Source organism: Oncorhynchus masou, chromosome 31, assembly GCF_036934945.1.
Source record: "Oncorhynchus masou masou isolate Uvic2021 chromosome 31, UVic_Omas_1.1, whole genome shotgun sequence".
Taxonomy (NCBI): Eukaryota; Metazoa; Chordata; class Actinopteri; order Salmoniformes; family Salmonidae; genus Oncorhynchus; species Oncorhynchus masou.
In genome coordinates this window covers 44,694,183-44,707,866 of record NC_088242.1, presented here as the reverse complement: position 1 = coordinate 44,707,866, position 13,684 = coordinate 44,694,183, and the positions used below count along the sequence as shown (strand labels likewise).

The 13,684-nt window shown below is 44.1% G+C and overlaps 1 long non-coding RNA gene across 1 annotated transcript in view; it reads left to right on the top strand.

Annotated features, from left to right (window-relative positions):
* The window catches only part of LOC135525206 (uncharacterized), a 141,243-nt gene that overhangs the window by 71,038 nt on the left and 56,521 nt on the right, over positions 1-13,684 (top strand). Inside the window, exon 2 of the long non-coding RNA XR_010453090.1 lies at positions 6,928-7,002. This is a non-coding gene — a long non-coding RNA (uncharacterized LOC135525206). The remainder of the gene's footprint in view (positions 1-6,927; positions 7,003-13,684) is intronic.

Sequence of the window (13,684 nt, the reverse complement as noted above, 5' to 3'; positions counted from 1 at the left end):
TGTGGTTCAGTTTGGTAGGGCATTGCGCTTGCAACGCCAAGGTTGCGAGTTCGATTCCCACGTGGACCAGTACAAAAAGAAATTGAAGAATGAAAATCTATGCAAGTCGTTCTGGATAAGAGCATCTGATAAACGACTGAAATGTAAATGTCTTGTCCTAGGTAAAGAACATGGGATATAAATAATTGAAAGGGCTGTGTGGAGTCATGCAAGAGTGATCATCTGATATGGAGGGCATGGTTATTGTGTTATTTTTTGAAACAATGCCATCTAAGACATGTATAAGATCAGACAACTGCTAGAATTGGTTACACAGTGCCTTCAGAAAGTATGTATATCCCTTGACTTATTCCACACTTTGTTGTGTTACAGCCTAAATACAAAATGGATTAAAAATGGAGTTTTTCTTTCACTCATCTACACACACACACACACACACACACACACAATATCCCATAATGACAAAGTAAAAATGTGTTTTTCGATTTTCTTTGCACATTTATTGAAAAGTAAATACTGAAATATCTAATTTACACAAGTTTTCACACCCCTGAGGCAATACTTTGTAGATGCACCTTTGGCGGCAATTACAGCTTGGGTGTGTCTGTATCAGCTTTGCTTCCTTGCAGGTTTTCTCAAGTCCTGTTAAGTTAGATGGGGAGCAGAGTTGAACAGCAGTCTTCCAGTCTTTCCACAGATTTAATGGGATTCAAGACTGGGCTTTGGCTGGGGCCACTCAAGTACTTTCACATTATTGTTCTGAAGCCATTCCAGCGTTGCTTTGGCTGTATGCTTGTGGTCATTGTCCTGTTGGAACGTAAAGTCTTTTCCCCCCCGTCTAAGGTCATTTGCACTGTGAAGCAAGTTCTCATCAAGGATTTGCCAGTATTTGGCTCCATTCATTGTTCCCTCTAATCTTACCAGTCTACCAGTCCCTTCTTCTGAAAAGCATCCCCATAACATGATGCTGCCACCACCATGCTTCACCGTAGAGATGGTGTTAGACGGGTGATGAGCTGTGCCTGGTTTTCTCCAGACATAGGTCTTTGCATTCAGACTAAAGTGTTACATATTTGCCTCATCAGACCACAGAATATTTTGCCTTATGCTCTCAGAGCCTTTCACATGCCTTTTTGCAAACTCCAGACTATCCTTTGCCTTTTTCTCAGAAGGTGCTTCCGTCTGGCCACTCTACCTTAAAGCCCAGATTTGTGAAGTGCTAGAGAGATTGTGATCCTTCTGGCAGGTTCTCCCATATCAGCCAAGGAACTCTGTAGCTCTGTCAGAGTGGTCATTGGATTCTTGGTCACCTCTGTGACCAAGGTAATCTTTTCCGATTGCTCAGCTCTAGGCAGCGTCTGGGTAGTTACATATTTTTTCAATTTCTCAATGATGGAGACCACTGCTCTTGGAAACTTTCAACATTCTAGAAATGGTTTTATACCCTTCCCCAGATATATGCCTCTTCACAATTCTCTCTTGGAGATCTACAGACAGTTCCTTTGACTTCATGATAGAGTTTCTGCTCTGACATGCACTGTCAACTGTGGGACCTTATATAGACAGGTGTGTTTCTTTCTAAATCATTTCACAATTTAATTGGCCTCAGGTGAACTCCAATCAAGTTGTAGTGACATCTCAAAGATAATTTGGAGTGCCATAGCAAAGGAGTGTGAATACTTATGTAAAGGAATACTTTCTGAAGGCACTGTATGTACAGAAATAACCTGAATCTCTATCGAAGCCAAATGTACAAATGCCACAATAGGTGCTTGCATGTGTGTATGCCTGTCTCTCACACCATCATGCATGAGAAACTCTGCTGTGGTGCCAGGATGTGCGATAACAGTGGCACAGTGTAGAACAAGCACTGAACATGGAGGCGACTGGCACTGCCCTGCCCTGCCCTACGGACTCAACCCGGGTGTCCATTCCATGCCCTGGCATGGGTCCCCTTTCAACCCCCTGATTTTGCACACACAAACACAAAAACAGAGACCATGTGTGGGAAGGGCAGTGACTAGAGTTTCATCAATGTACAGAACCCCTCTGTGTCTTTTATTGACAATGGATGCTTTCCCGCCATCGCTCCCCTGCCTACTCTTGAAAAGCCATTCGACTCCCAGGCTGCTGGTATGAAAATTGAGTATTGCCATTGTTTCCTGATAAAATTTCCCATTCATAACCTAACCTACTCTCTGCCTGCCTGGGATTTTTCTTGCAGTTGTGTCTTCTTAATTGTCTCACGTGATTATAAAGATATTCAAAGGTTAGTGTGTTTGTTTTTAGGTGGTTATGGAGGTCAGAGTTCAACGTCATGGGAACAGGGTGGCCACCACATAATCAGTCCAGTAACCATGGTAACACTCCAAAGCCAATGGCACAGGCTCTAGCAGGGATGCACACGCCATCCATCAGTGCTCCCTAGCTGAATCTGATCCCAGAGAGTAGCCGCCAATTGCCGAAGCTCCCATGATGCAACAGACCCTCTGGTTTCATATGGAAGACGAAGGATGCTTGAGATTCAAAGTGCATATCTAATGAAACAATACAAGCTCCCCGGACCCATGTGCTGGCTAGTCAAGAAAGAAATTTAATAAGCTGTATTTTTCATCTCTGCTGGTTTACTTCACCTATGAAATCAGGAAAAAGGTAGCCACTTGAAAGTAAAATGATTGAAATTTCTCCGCAACCCTTGATGTCTGATTACCGCACTTGCAAAAGTACTCAATAGCCGTAACTGGGTCATTGCTGCATAGGCGACTTACAGTAACCCCACTGCTGGATATCTTAATATGTCTTGCCATGTTTCAGTCACTGAACCTGTGACATAGCAGTGAATTAGCCCTACAACATCAAAGCCCTTCCCTGGCCACGAGAGAAGGGGGCCTTTTAAGGTGGGGAAAACTTGGGGCCCACTGAATCTAGCCCCCAAGGTGTTTTCAGTTGAAACAGACACACTTTATACCTTATCCTCATGCGATCTGCCTTGAATCACTGTAGAAGAGTTTCTCTGGTGTGCTTATCTTGGCCGGGGTGTGATTCTTCACACAACCCAACACCTTCCTTAGTCAGTAGCAAGGGGATCCCCACAAAAAGTATAGTTGCCTTCTCACCAGGAATCTCGTAACCTACACCCTGGAGACATGCACATGTTAAAATGCAGCTTGAGTTGCACTTGGGATTGATTGTTGTGCGTGCCGAGCGAGCTGCTCGGAAAGGCTGCGGAGTTACTGTTGCTATCTCATTCACACTCGCAGGGAGGGGCCCTTTTTTATTTTGATTTGATTAAAAGGTTCTCAGATTCAAGATGAAGTTGCGGACAGACTATCTATCAAGGCATACTTGTTATTTAAAGGTCTGCTTTGTGTTAGATCGTGTCATGACCAAGAAAATTGATTGAGAGGACCAGTCACAGATCACTTTGAAAGGAGTAGATTGTTTTTATATGGAGCGTTTAACAGCTTCCCATAGTAAATGTGGAGTATAACGATTATGAAGGGCTGTTGGCAGGCAGGGCTTGACCTCGATCCCCTAGGCTTGTCTTAAGTCCGATAGATTTAGGGCTGCCCTCAACAATAGCAAAAATACTGGTTAACCTAGAGTCGTCTGTTCTTTCAATTGGTCAAAATGTTAAAACGTATTTTTCCTTATATAGGTATTCCCTACGTGTTTTAATAAAAATCAACTATATGTAAAGCTACTGAGCTTTTCTGACGCTTTAAGCACAATGTAAACAAATAATTAAGACACACAAATGACTCACGAGGGAACCAGAGACAGCCTAACGAGAAGAAAAAGACATAGCTGTAGGCTATTCGCGCAAGGGATAAGAAATAATCAGGTAGGCCTATTTTATGAAAATACCACTGGATCATTTTACCCCCTTTCAGGCTGAGTGGTGGTTATCGAAAGTGAGCTGGAGAGATTTTTTTAAAATAGGCTATGTTGAGGAACTATTGTCATTCTCAATGGATGTAAAATCAGACAGGTGAAGAGAAAATTACTTTGAGAAGCTCCACAGTGGTAGTGAGTTAAGACAATAAGAAATACTATGAGATTCCCAAATGGCACATTTATAGGCCGACATTTGCGCAAAGGCCAGGTAGCCTAGGCCTACCTCTATGTACAGTGCATTCGGAAAGTATTCAGACCACTTGACGTTTTCCATGTTGTCACGTTACAACCTTATTCTTAAATGGATCTAATAGTTTTTCCCCCCTCAAGCTAAACACAATACCCCATAACGACATAAGTATTCAGACCCTTTACTCAGTACTTTGTTGAAGCACCTTTAGCAGCAAATACAGCCTAGAGAATTATTGGGTATGACGCTACAAGCTTGGCACAGCTGTATTTGGGGAGTTTCTCCAATTCTTCTCTGCAGATCCTCTCAAGCTCTTTCAGGTTGGATGGGGAGTTTCACTGAACAGCTATTTTCATCTCCAGAGATGTTTGTTCATGTTCAAGTCTGGGCTCTGGCTGTGCCACTCAATGACATTCAGAGGCTTGTCCCAAAGCCACTCCTGCATTGTCTTGGCTTTGTGCTTAGGGTCGTTGTCCTGTTGGAAGATGAACCTCCCCAGTCTGAGGTCCTGAACTCTCTGGAGCAAGTTTTCATCAAGGATCCCCCTGTTCTTTGCTCCGTTCATCTTTCCCTCGATCCTGGCTAGTCTCCCAGTCCGTGCCGCTGATAAACATCCCCACAGCTTGATGCTGCCACCACCATGCTTCACCGTAGGGATGGTGCATATTTTCCTCCAGACGTGACGCTTGGCATTCAGGCCAAAGAGTTCAATCTTGGTTTCATCAGACCAGAGAATGTTTCTCATGGTCTGAGAGTCCTTTTAGGTGCCTTTTGGCAAACTCCAAGTGGGCTGTCATATGCCTTTTACTGAGGAGTGGCTTCCATCTGGTCACTCTACCATAAAGGCCTGATTGGTGGAGTGCTGCAAAGATAGTTGTCCTTCTGGAAGGTTCTCCCATCTCCACAGAGGAACTCTGGAGTTCCTTCATATTGACCATCGGGTTCTTGGTCACCTCCCTGACCAAGCCACTTCTCCAATTGCTCAGTTTGGCCGGGTGGACAGTGCTAGGAAAACATCTTCCATTTAAGAATGATGGAATCCACTGTGTTCTTGGGGACCTTCAATGCTGCAGAAATGTTTTGGTATGCGTCCCCAGACCTTTTCCTCGACACAATCCTGTCTCGGAGCTCTACGGACAATTCCTTTGACCTCATGGCTTGGTTTTTGCTCTGACATGCCCTGTCAACTGTGGGACCTTATATAGACAGGTGTGTGCCTTTCCAAATCATGTCCAATCAATTTAATTTACCACAGGTGGATTCTCATCAAGTTCAAGAAACCTCTCAAGAATGATGAATGGAAACAGGATGCAGATGTGCTCAGTTTTGCGTCTCATAGTAAGAGTCTGAATACTTATGTATTTTTTTTATTTTGAATACATTTGCAAACATTTCTAAAACAGGTTCTCACTTTTATTGTGGGGTATTGTGTGTTGATTGCGGAGGATTTTTTAAAATGTATTTAATCCATTTTAGAATTAGGCTGTAACGTAGCAAAAATGTGGAACAAGTCAAGTGGTCTGAATGCTTTCCGAATGCACTGTGTATTACTGCCAAGACGCGCTTTTAAATGGATTATTAATGATTAGTGGAAGTTCATTCTGACAACAACAATCCTTTTGTGGGGCTGGGGCAGGAATAGTGGAGTTTGCACCGGGCATCTCACTCTGAAGATAAAGCACCCGAGACTTGACTTTTGAAGCCTGTTTTTTTTTAACCAGTATACAAGCAGTCCTCGACCTCGACTCTGCCCTACAGCTTTTCCTCCTTTTCGGCCTGCTTTGCCTTTCCCCCATGTGTTTCCTCCCTTGCCTACTCCATCCGTCAGTTGTTGTAACATGACTGCTGGGATGGATACCCCACAGAGGGGTAAAAGTATTTGACCCAGCCTTCTCTCACACCCTGTTTCCATGTACTGCTTGCTCACTTGCCTCGTCATGAGCACATAGTGGAGTTATTCTCAGCGAGTCTCTCTTCACGGAACGTCTGATACCTATTCCTTAACTACACCCCCACCACCACCAACCACACCCACACACACAGATACACAAACCACCCTCCACCTGCCCCTGGGTCTCTGTTTCCAAGCCCATGAGGTCCTCTGAGCAAACATAGCTCCCGACCCCTGATCCTGTCTAATCAGGTACAAATTAGGCATGTCGAGCACAGACACCCCCCCACCACCACCACCACCACCAACATCCCACCCCCTCCATCACATCTCTACAGGGCCAGTTTTCTGTGAGCTGTATCTACTCTTGCTGTGAGGGAGGGACCCCCCCACAATTTTATGGGGCTTGTAGCGGCATCTTGACCCTTTTCTCCACACACACACACACCGGCACACACTCCCACCTCCGGCACTTCCCTTCCAATGGGACCGTAATCACATTAACAGCTTCTTCCTCCCGGTGAACCTTGGAACAGTTTCCACTTTGTACCCATTTCTTCTTCTCCTCTCTTTTTCCCCTCCTTCCTCCTCTCAGAGACCCATGTAGCCCAATTAAGAGTAAAGCAAACGACTCCATGAGAGCCAGGGGTGTAAAATAACAGAAGCCAGGGGTCTACAAGAGCTGACTACGTCATCAGATTCAGTCCCAGACATGTACAGAATCCAGATCTGAGACCCCAGGCCCCCGGCTAGCTAGCTCACTAGCCAGGCTTGTCCACCACATAAAGAGAGGGAGGGTAGCGTTGGTGGGTGGTGCTATTGCTGATGGTCTTTGTACTGCCTTGCACTATTTGTTTTCCATATGCTTCTATTTTCCCCCTTACAACTTTACTGTGCCTCCTCTCCTCCTCGCCCCACCTCTGAACAATCTCCTGTTTATTTCTCACAGGGCAGAAGCCATCATCCCACAGAACATACTAAAGGCCTGGGGAAGTCATTAGCCACCACACACAACAGGACACTGGTAGGTTCTGCTGCCTGCTTCTCTCTCCTTATAGCTAGCTATATGTAGCATGTCTGTGGACTGTATACACACACACACACACACACACACACACACACACATATATGTGTATATGTATACATATGTATATATATGTATATGTATATACATATACATATATATATATGCACACACATTCTCTCTCTCCTTTCTCTATCTCACTCACTCAGGCAGGGTAACTTATAGCCCCGTCTGCAGGGTGATGTATCGACTCCCACTGATCAGATGCCAAGAATTCCCAAATAGGGTTTTTATGCTGCCTTCATCCTACTGTGGAAATATGGATGCGCTCCTTGTTAGATTTCTTTCCTCCATCCATCTCTCTCTCTCTCTCTCTCTCTCTCTCTCTCTCTCCAAAATGATGTGTATTTGCAGAGTGGCGTTAAAGTCAGGGTCCTGATATTAACAGTAACATGTCCTGCCTCCCGCCAGTCCAATGTAGGATATCCAAGAGGCACATTCCATGGTGTTTCCCTAAGCCGGGGGCCTTGTGTGTCTGCTCGGCTCAGACCCCCTTTCTCCCACTCACTGGAATATGGAACATTTTGTGGAATAATATGATACTGTGGTGTTCATGGATACATAAGTCTAAATACCCTGTCTAGGAGGTTAGCCAATAGTGCCAATAAAAAGTCTACGCCCCCTTAAACTTTTTTCACATTGTGTCAGTGCCTTAGAGTTTAATGTATTTATATAAGGATTTCCCCCCCACTTATCTACACACCATACTCCACAGTTTCAAGGGGACATTTTTTTTAATTGAAAAAAACACACTGAACAAAAATGCAACATGTAAAGTGTGGGTTCCATGAGCTGGAATAAAAGATCCCAGCACAAAAAGCTCAGTTCTCAAAAAATTTGGTGCACAAATTTGTTTACATCTCTGCAAACGAGCATTTCTCCTTTTGCCAAGGTAATCCATTCACCTGACAGGTGTGGCATTTCAAGAACCTGATTAAACAACACGATCATTACACAGGTGCACCTTGTGCTGGGGGACAATTAAAGGCCACTCTAAAATGTGCAGTTTTGTGTAGAGGTCGTCCGATTAATCGGCATGGCCGATTAATTAGGGCCGATATCAATCAATCTTCACATAATCACTAGCTAACTACACATGGTTAACGATAATTAGGGCCGGAAACAATCAATCTTCACATAATCACCAGCTAACTACACATGGTTCATGATATTACTAGGTTAACTAGCTTGTTCTGCGTTGCATATAATCAATGCGGTGTCTGTTAATTTATCATCGAATCACAGCCTACTTCGCCAAACAGGTGATGATTTAATAGCCCCCTTTTTTTTCAATTTTCACCTAAATGACATACCCAAATCTAACTGCCTTTAACTCAGGCACTGAAGCAAGGATATGCATATTCTTGGTACCATTTGAAAGGAAACACTTTGAACTTTGTAGAAATGTGAATTGAATGTAGGAGAATATAACACAATAGATCGGGTAGAAGAAAAAACAAAGAAAAACTAACCAGTCTTTTTCTACCACCATCTTTGAAATGCAAGAGAAAGGTCATAGTTATAGCCATCACTCTGGTTGTAATTCCGATAGTGTCCACATGACATCAGCAGTGTATGTGCAAAGTTTCAGATGGATAACTTTAAAAAGGAGTGAAAAACAATACTTTTAGTGTGAATCCCCAGATACATTTGGGCAAATCGTGAAGGAGACATTCTCATTCATATTCCATTTTTCTGCAAGAATATCGTCAAATCTGTATTCTTGGACTTTGATTTAGCTTTCCAAGTATTAGTATCCATATTATAAGTTCAACATTTGCAAAACAACCAGTTTTCATAACTTGATAACTCTGAATATTCTTGTGTCCAAATGGAAAAGGCATGCTGTCGCAAAAGGTTAGCGCCTACATTTTGCGATCGAGATGGGGTTTCTGGATACTTCCGTAAAGCCAGCTCTTTGGCTATCTAGCTAGCTTTGTTTGACCCCAATTGGTGCTTATTTGACAAAGATTACAGTCCTTCAAGTGATGGCCGCCCGCGTCATCGGTGTGCCATGAAGACGTCGCTTTCTGACCAAATATGGTGTCCTATAGGATATACTACACCCCTAATGAAATAGTGAAGTCTTGTTACCTTCTCGGATCTCTGAGGAATACATATGAACGTGATTTGACTCGTTCAAACAACGTTTAAGGTGAGATTTTCACAGATTCCTTTTCTTTGCAAATTGAACGAGTGGAAATACAAAATCGATCGTGCGTGCTATATGAACCTTTTTAGGATATGAAAAAGGATATTTTATCTAACAAAACGACACTTCACATAATCTCTGGGACCCTTTGGATGATAAATCAGAGCAAGATTTCAGAATGTAAGTACACATTTCACCTTCAGAGGTGAATTTATCAAACCTATCGCTGTGAAAAAAGTGTCTGTTGTTCGGAGCTCTCCTCAAACAATAGCATGGCATTTTTTTTCACAGTAATAGCTACTGTAAATTGGACAGTGCAGTTATATTAAAAATAATTTAAGTCGATATAAAACACTTATATGTACAGGCATTTGTTGTTTCGATAAAAAATGTGATCTTGACATAACGCGCTGCTTGATTTACAACTGTCCCGTTAACGGAATGCCGATCCCTATTATCAAAAGTGCATTCGCGAAAAAAAGCACAATTGTTGCACAAATGTACCTAACCATAAACATCAATTCCTTTCTTAAAATCAATACACAAGTATATATTTTTAAACCTGCATATGTAGTTAAAATAAATTAATGTTAGCAGGCAATATTAACTAGGGAAATTGTTTCACTTCTCTTGCGTATCCTTTTATTCCTTAGCCATTTCACTGTAGCTTTGGCTGTGTGCTTCGGGTCGTTGTCATGCTGAAATTTGATCTTCCGTTGATCTTCCGTTCTAGTTTCTTGCAGAGGGCAGCAGGTTTTCCTCAAGGACTTTTTTGTACATTTCTCCATTCATATTCCTTCCTATCCTGATTAGTGAAATATAACTGAAACATCCCCATAACATGATGCTGCCACCACCACCATGCTTCACAGTAGGGATGGTGTGGTGTGTTGGGTTTGCACCAAACTTAACACTTTGCATTTAGGCCAAAAAGTTTCACAACACTATTGGCCACATGGCTACAGTGTTTTAAAAATTTCAGGTTCAAGGTGGGCTTTCTTGAGTAATGGCTTCCTTCTTGCCACCCTACAATACATGCCAGACTTGTGCCTTCCCACAACTTTGTCCTGGAGTGTATAAAAAAATAAATATCTTTGGTGCTCATGGTTGAGTGTTTGCTTTGCAATTCACTACCCAGCAGAAGTAACCTACAGGAACTGCTGAATGTATCTTGACATCATGTGAATCACTGCAATTTAATTGATTTAATTGATTGGTTGCACCTGAGCTAATATAGGATCACTATTACAAGGGGGTGGACGCTTATCTAACCAAGCTAATTTGAATATTTTTTATAGATAAATAAAAAAAATTAAACATTTTTACTTCGAAGTTGTGGGGTAGGATGTGTAAATCAATGGGGAAAAATACATTTTTTAATGCATTTTATATCCAGGCTATAAGGCAACAAAAGGTGAACATTTTGGGTGTTTAGACTTTCTGTAGGCACTGTATGTATGTTTCTTTTAGCTCTCGTTGGATTTAAGACTTTCAGTGTGTGTCCCAATACTGTAGGTGGTGGCATCGTGGCAAAAAAAATCAGGCAGGACAGTTTAGGAGTATAATGCATGCTGGGGTTCAGTTCATAAATAGACGTTGGACATTCCTGTTATGTGTACTTTTCTCTCCGTGATTTGAATTTATATTTGCTCTCCTTTTAATATCCTGTCCTCTCCAGCTGGGTGAATGGGAGAGAGAGGGTGAAATGGATGGAAGTTTTTAATCCCAGGGTAATCCTTGCCTAAATCTGAACGCATTAGGAAACAACAGAAAAAGAGAATGCCGCCCAAGCGAAACACTGAGCTGAGGGTTGTTAGACAGATGTTGGGTTGGAAATACCTCACAATGACTGCAACGGCGTAGTACAGAAAAGCTTTCAGCAAACTCTGTTTGTCCACATCTAGGAGGGATGGTGAAGTCAGTGGGGAGGGGAGGAGGCAGCTGTGGTTGAGACATTGAGTCAGTTTTGGCATGGAAAGCATTAGAATGGCCATTTTGGTCAGAGATTGCTGTGGGACTAAAGGTGAATGGTTTGCTTTTTCGTCTGCTTTCAACTGGCGCCTCGTGTTTACCTCTGCACTTACAGTAATACTACACCTACAGATGGGTTTGGCCATTTGAAGTAAGGTCATAAAATATATATATATATATATGTTTTAAAGCCTTTTGTGAACTTGCACTTTACTTTTTTCTCCCCTATTAGCACTGACTTTGCTTATAGCTACTTTATAAGGTAAAAATGTACTTACTATGACTGAGATATGTGGTTGTCCCACCTCGCTATCTTAAGACGAATGCACTAACTGTAAATCGCTCTGGATAAGTGACTACAATGTACGTGTAAATGTAATCTGTCTGTTTGATGGATGTGGCAAGTGGACGCCACGAAAATAACTCTTTGTATATCTTGAACTGTTTTCTACAATTTCGGGTGACTCCTTACATTAGACTTAGGGGTGACTATCGGCCTCTTCGAAAAGCCTCGATGAGAATTTCTTCCGAAAAGTAAACCGAAGGCGTCAAAAGCAAGATGCATTATCCACTGCCCTGTAGGAGGAGCTACTTGGTCATTTGAGAGAGAAAACAGAGAGCTGGAGGATATTTTAGAAGATGTGTTTTGCCTGAAGGATGAGGGTAGAGGACAGGGGGGGCTATATTGGTGTTACAGACATCATGAGCTCACGCTTTGGGGTTAACGGGTTTAGTGAAGGGTGTGGTGTGTTTGGGGTTGGGAGGGGGGTGTTAGGTTGAGGCGCAGGCTTCAGCCCCCAGAGTCCAATTGCTGGGTTACAGGCTAACACCTCGTGAATCTCGCCTGGTGCAGCAAGGCTTCTGCCGACACAGTCTGCAGTGTTTGCACACACGCACACTTACATTCATTCACATGCTTTGCACGCGTGTGTCGTGCACACCCGCTTAGGCCTACACTTGTCCACACGCATCGCACACACCCACCGTCGCGTCGCACAGACACGCACACTCTCCTTGAGTGCTGACGGGATGTGAACTCTGTCAGCAGCAGGATTGGTGCAAAATGTAAACGATTGAGATCATTCTTTGATAGATCATCTTTTAGGATTTATTATTCAAACAAAGTCAATTCCAAAATGTATACAGGTGCCGGGCGAATAATACATCCACAAAATAAGGAATCCTGTTATAACAGACTGTAACGTACTGGGTGTAGTGGGTGAGAAGTCAGGCGCAGGAAGCAGAGAGTTCAGGGTAGTGCTATATTTAATGCAGAAAATGGCGAACATAAGCCAACCCCACGAAAACACAGGGCGCACAACAAAACAAATGCCCCAAACACGGGGACTTAAACTGTCCAGCAAAACCCACGACTGTCCAGCAAAACCCACGAAATAGGAAACAAGTAACCCACAGACGTGCACACAAGTTACACAAAACAATCCCGCACAAAGAGCAGGCGGGCCTACTGGTAAATAAAGCCAGACTAATCAGCCCAAATAGAACCTCCACAGTCTGTAGGGCTGTAGGGAGACCGGGCAACGGGAGAAGACGGCAGGACTTAGAAAACCGATCCACAACAACCAAGACCGTAGTTTTCCCCTGAGACAGGGGGAGATCGGTCAGAAAATCCACTGACAAGTGAGACCATGGCCGTTGTGGAACGGGGAGGGACTGTAACTTCCCTCTAGGAAGGTGCCTAGGAGCCTTACTCTGGGTGCACACCGAAAAGGAAGAGACATAAAACCTAATGTCCCTAGCCAAGGTGGACCACCACTACTTCCCCCTGAGACCCCGCACTGTCCTCGCCACACCAGGATGACCCGAAGAGGGTAGTGTGTGAGCCCACCGAATCAGTTGGTCATGAACATCAAGTGGCACGTACTTAGGACCAGCCGGACACTGAGGAGGCGCAGGTTCCGCCCGTAACGCCCGCTCGATGTCCGAGTCCACCTCCCATACCACTGGTGCCACCAGCCTAGGGGCTGGAAGGATGGGAGTAGGATCGGTGGGCCGATCCTCCGTGTCATAGAGACGGGACAGTGCGTCGGTCTTCGTGTTCAGGGAGCCTGGTCTATAAGACAAAGTGAACCTGAATCGGGTGAAGAACATGGCCCACCTTGCCTGACGCGGATTCAGTCTCCTAGCTGCCCGGATATACTCCAGATTCTAGTGGTCAGTCCAGATGAGAAAAGGGTGCCTAGCCCCCTCAAGCCGGTGTCTCCACACCCACAGGCCCTTTACCACTGCTAACAACTCCCGGTCCCCCACATCATAGATACGCTCCGCCGGACTGAGCTTCCTTGAAAAGAATGCGCAGGGGAGGAGTTTTGGTGGTGTACCCGAGCGCTGTGATAGCACGGCACCCACCCCAGCCTCGCCGCGTCCACCTCCACTAAGAATGCTAAAGAGGGGTCCGGGTGCGCCAACACGGGTGCATCTGTGAACAGCGCCTTCAACCTATTGAAAGCTCTGTCAGCAGACGCACCGGCCCCCCCT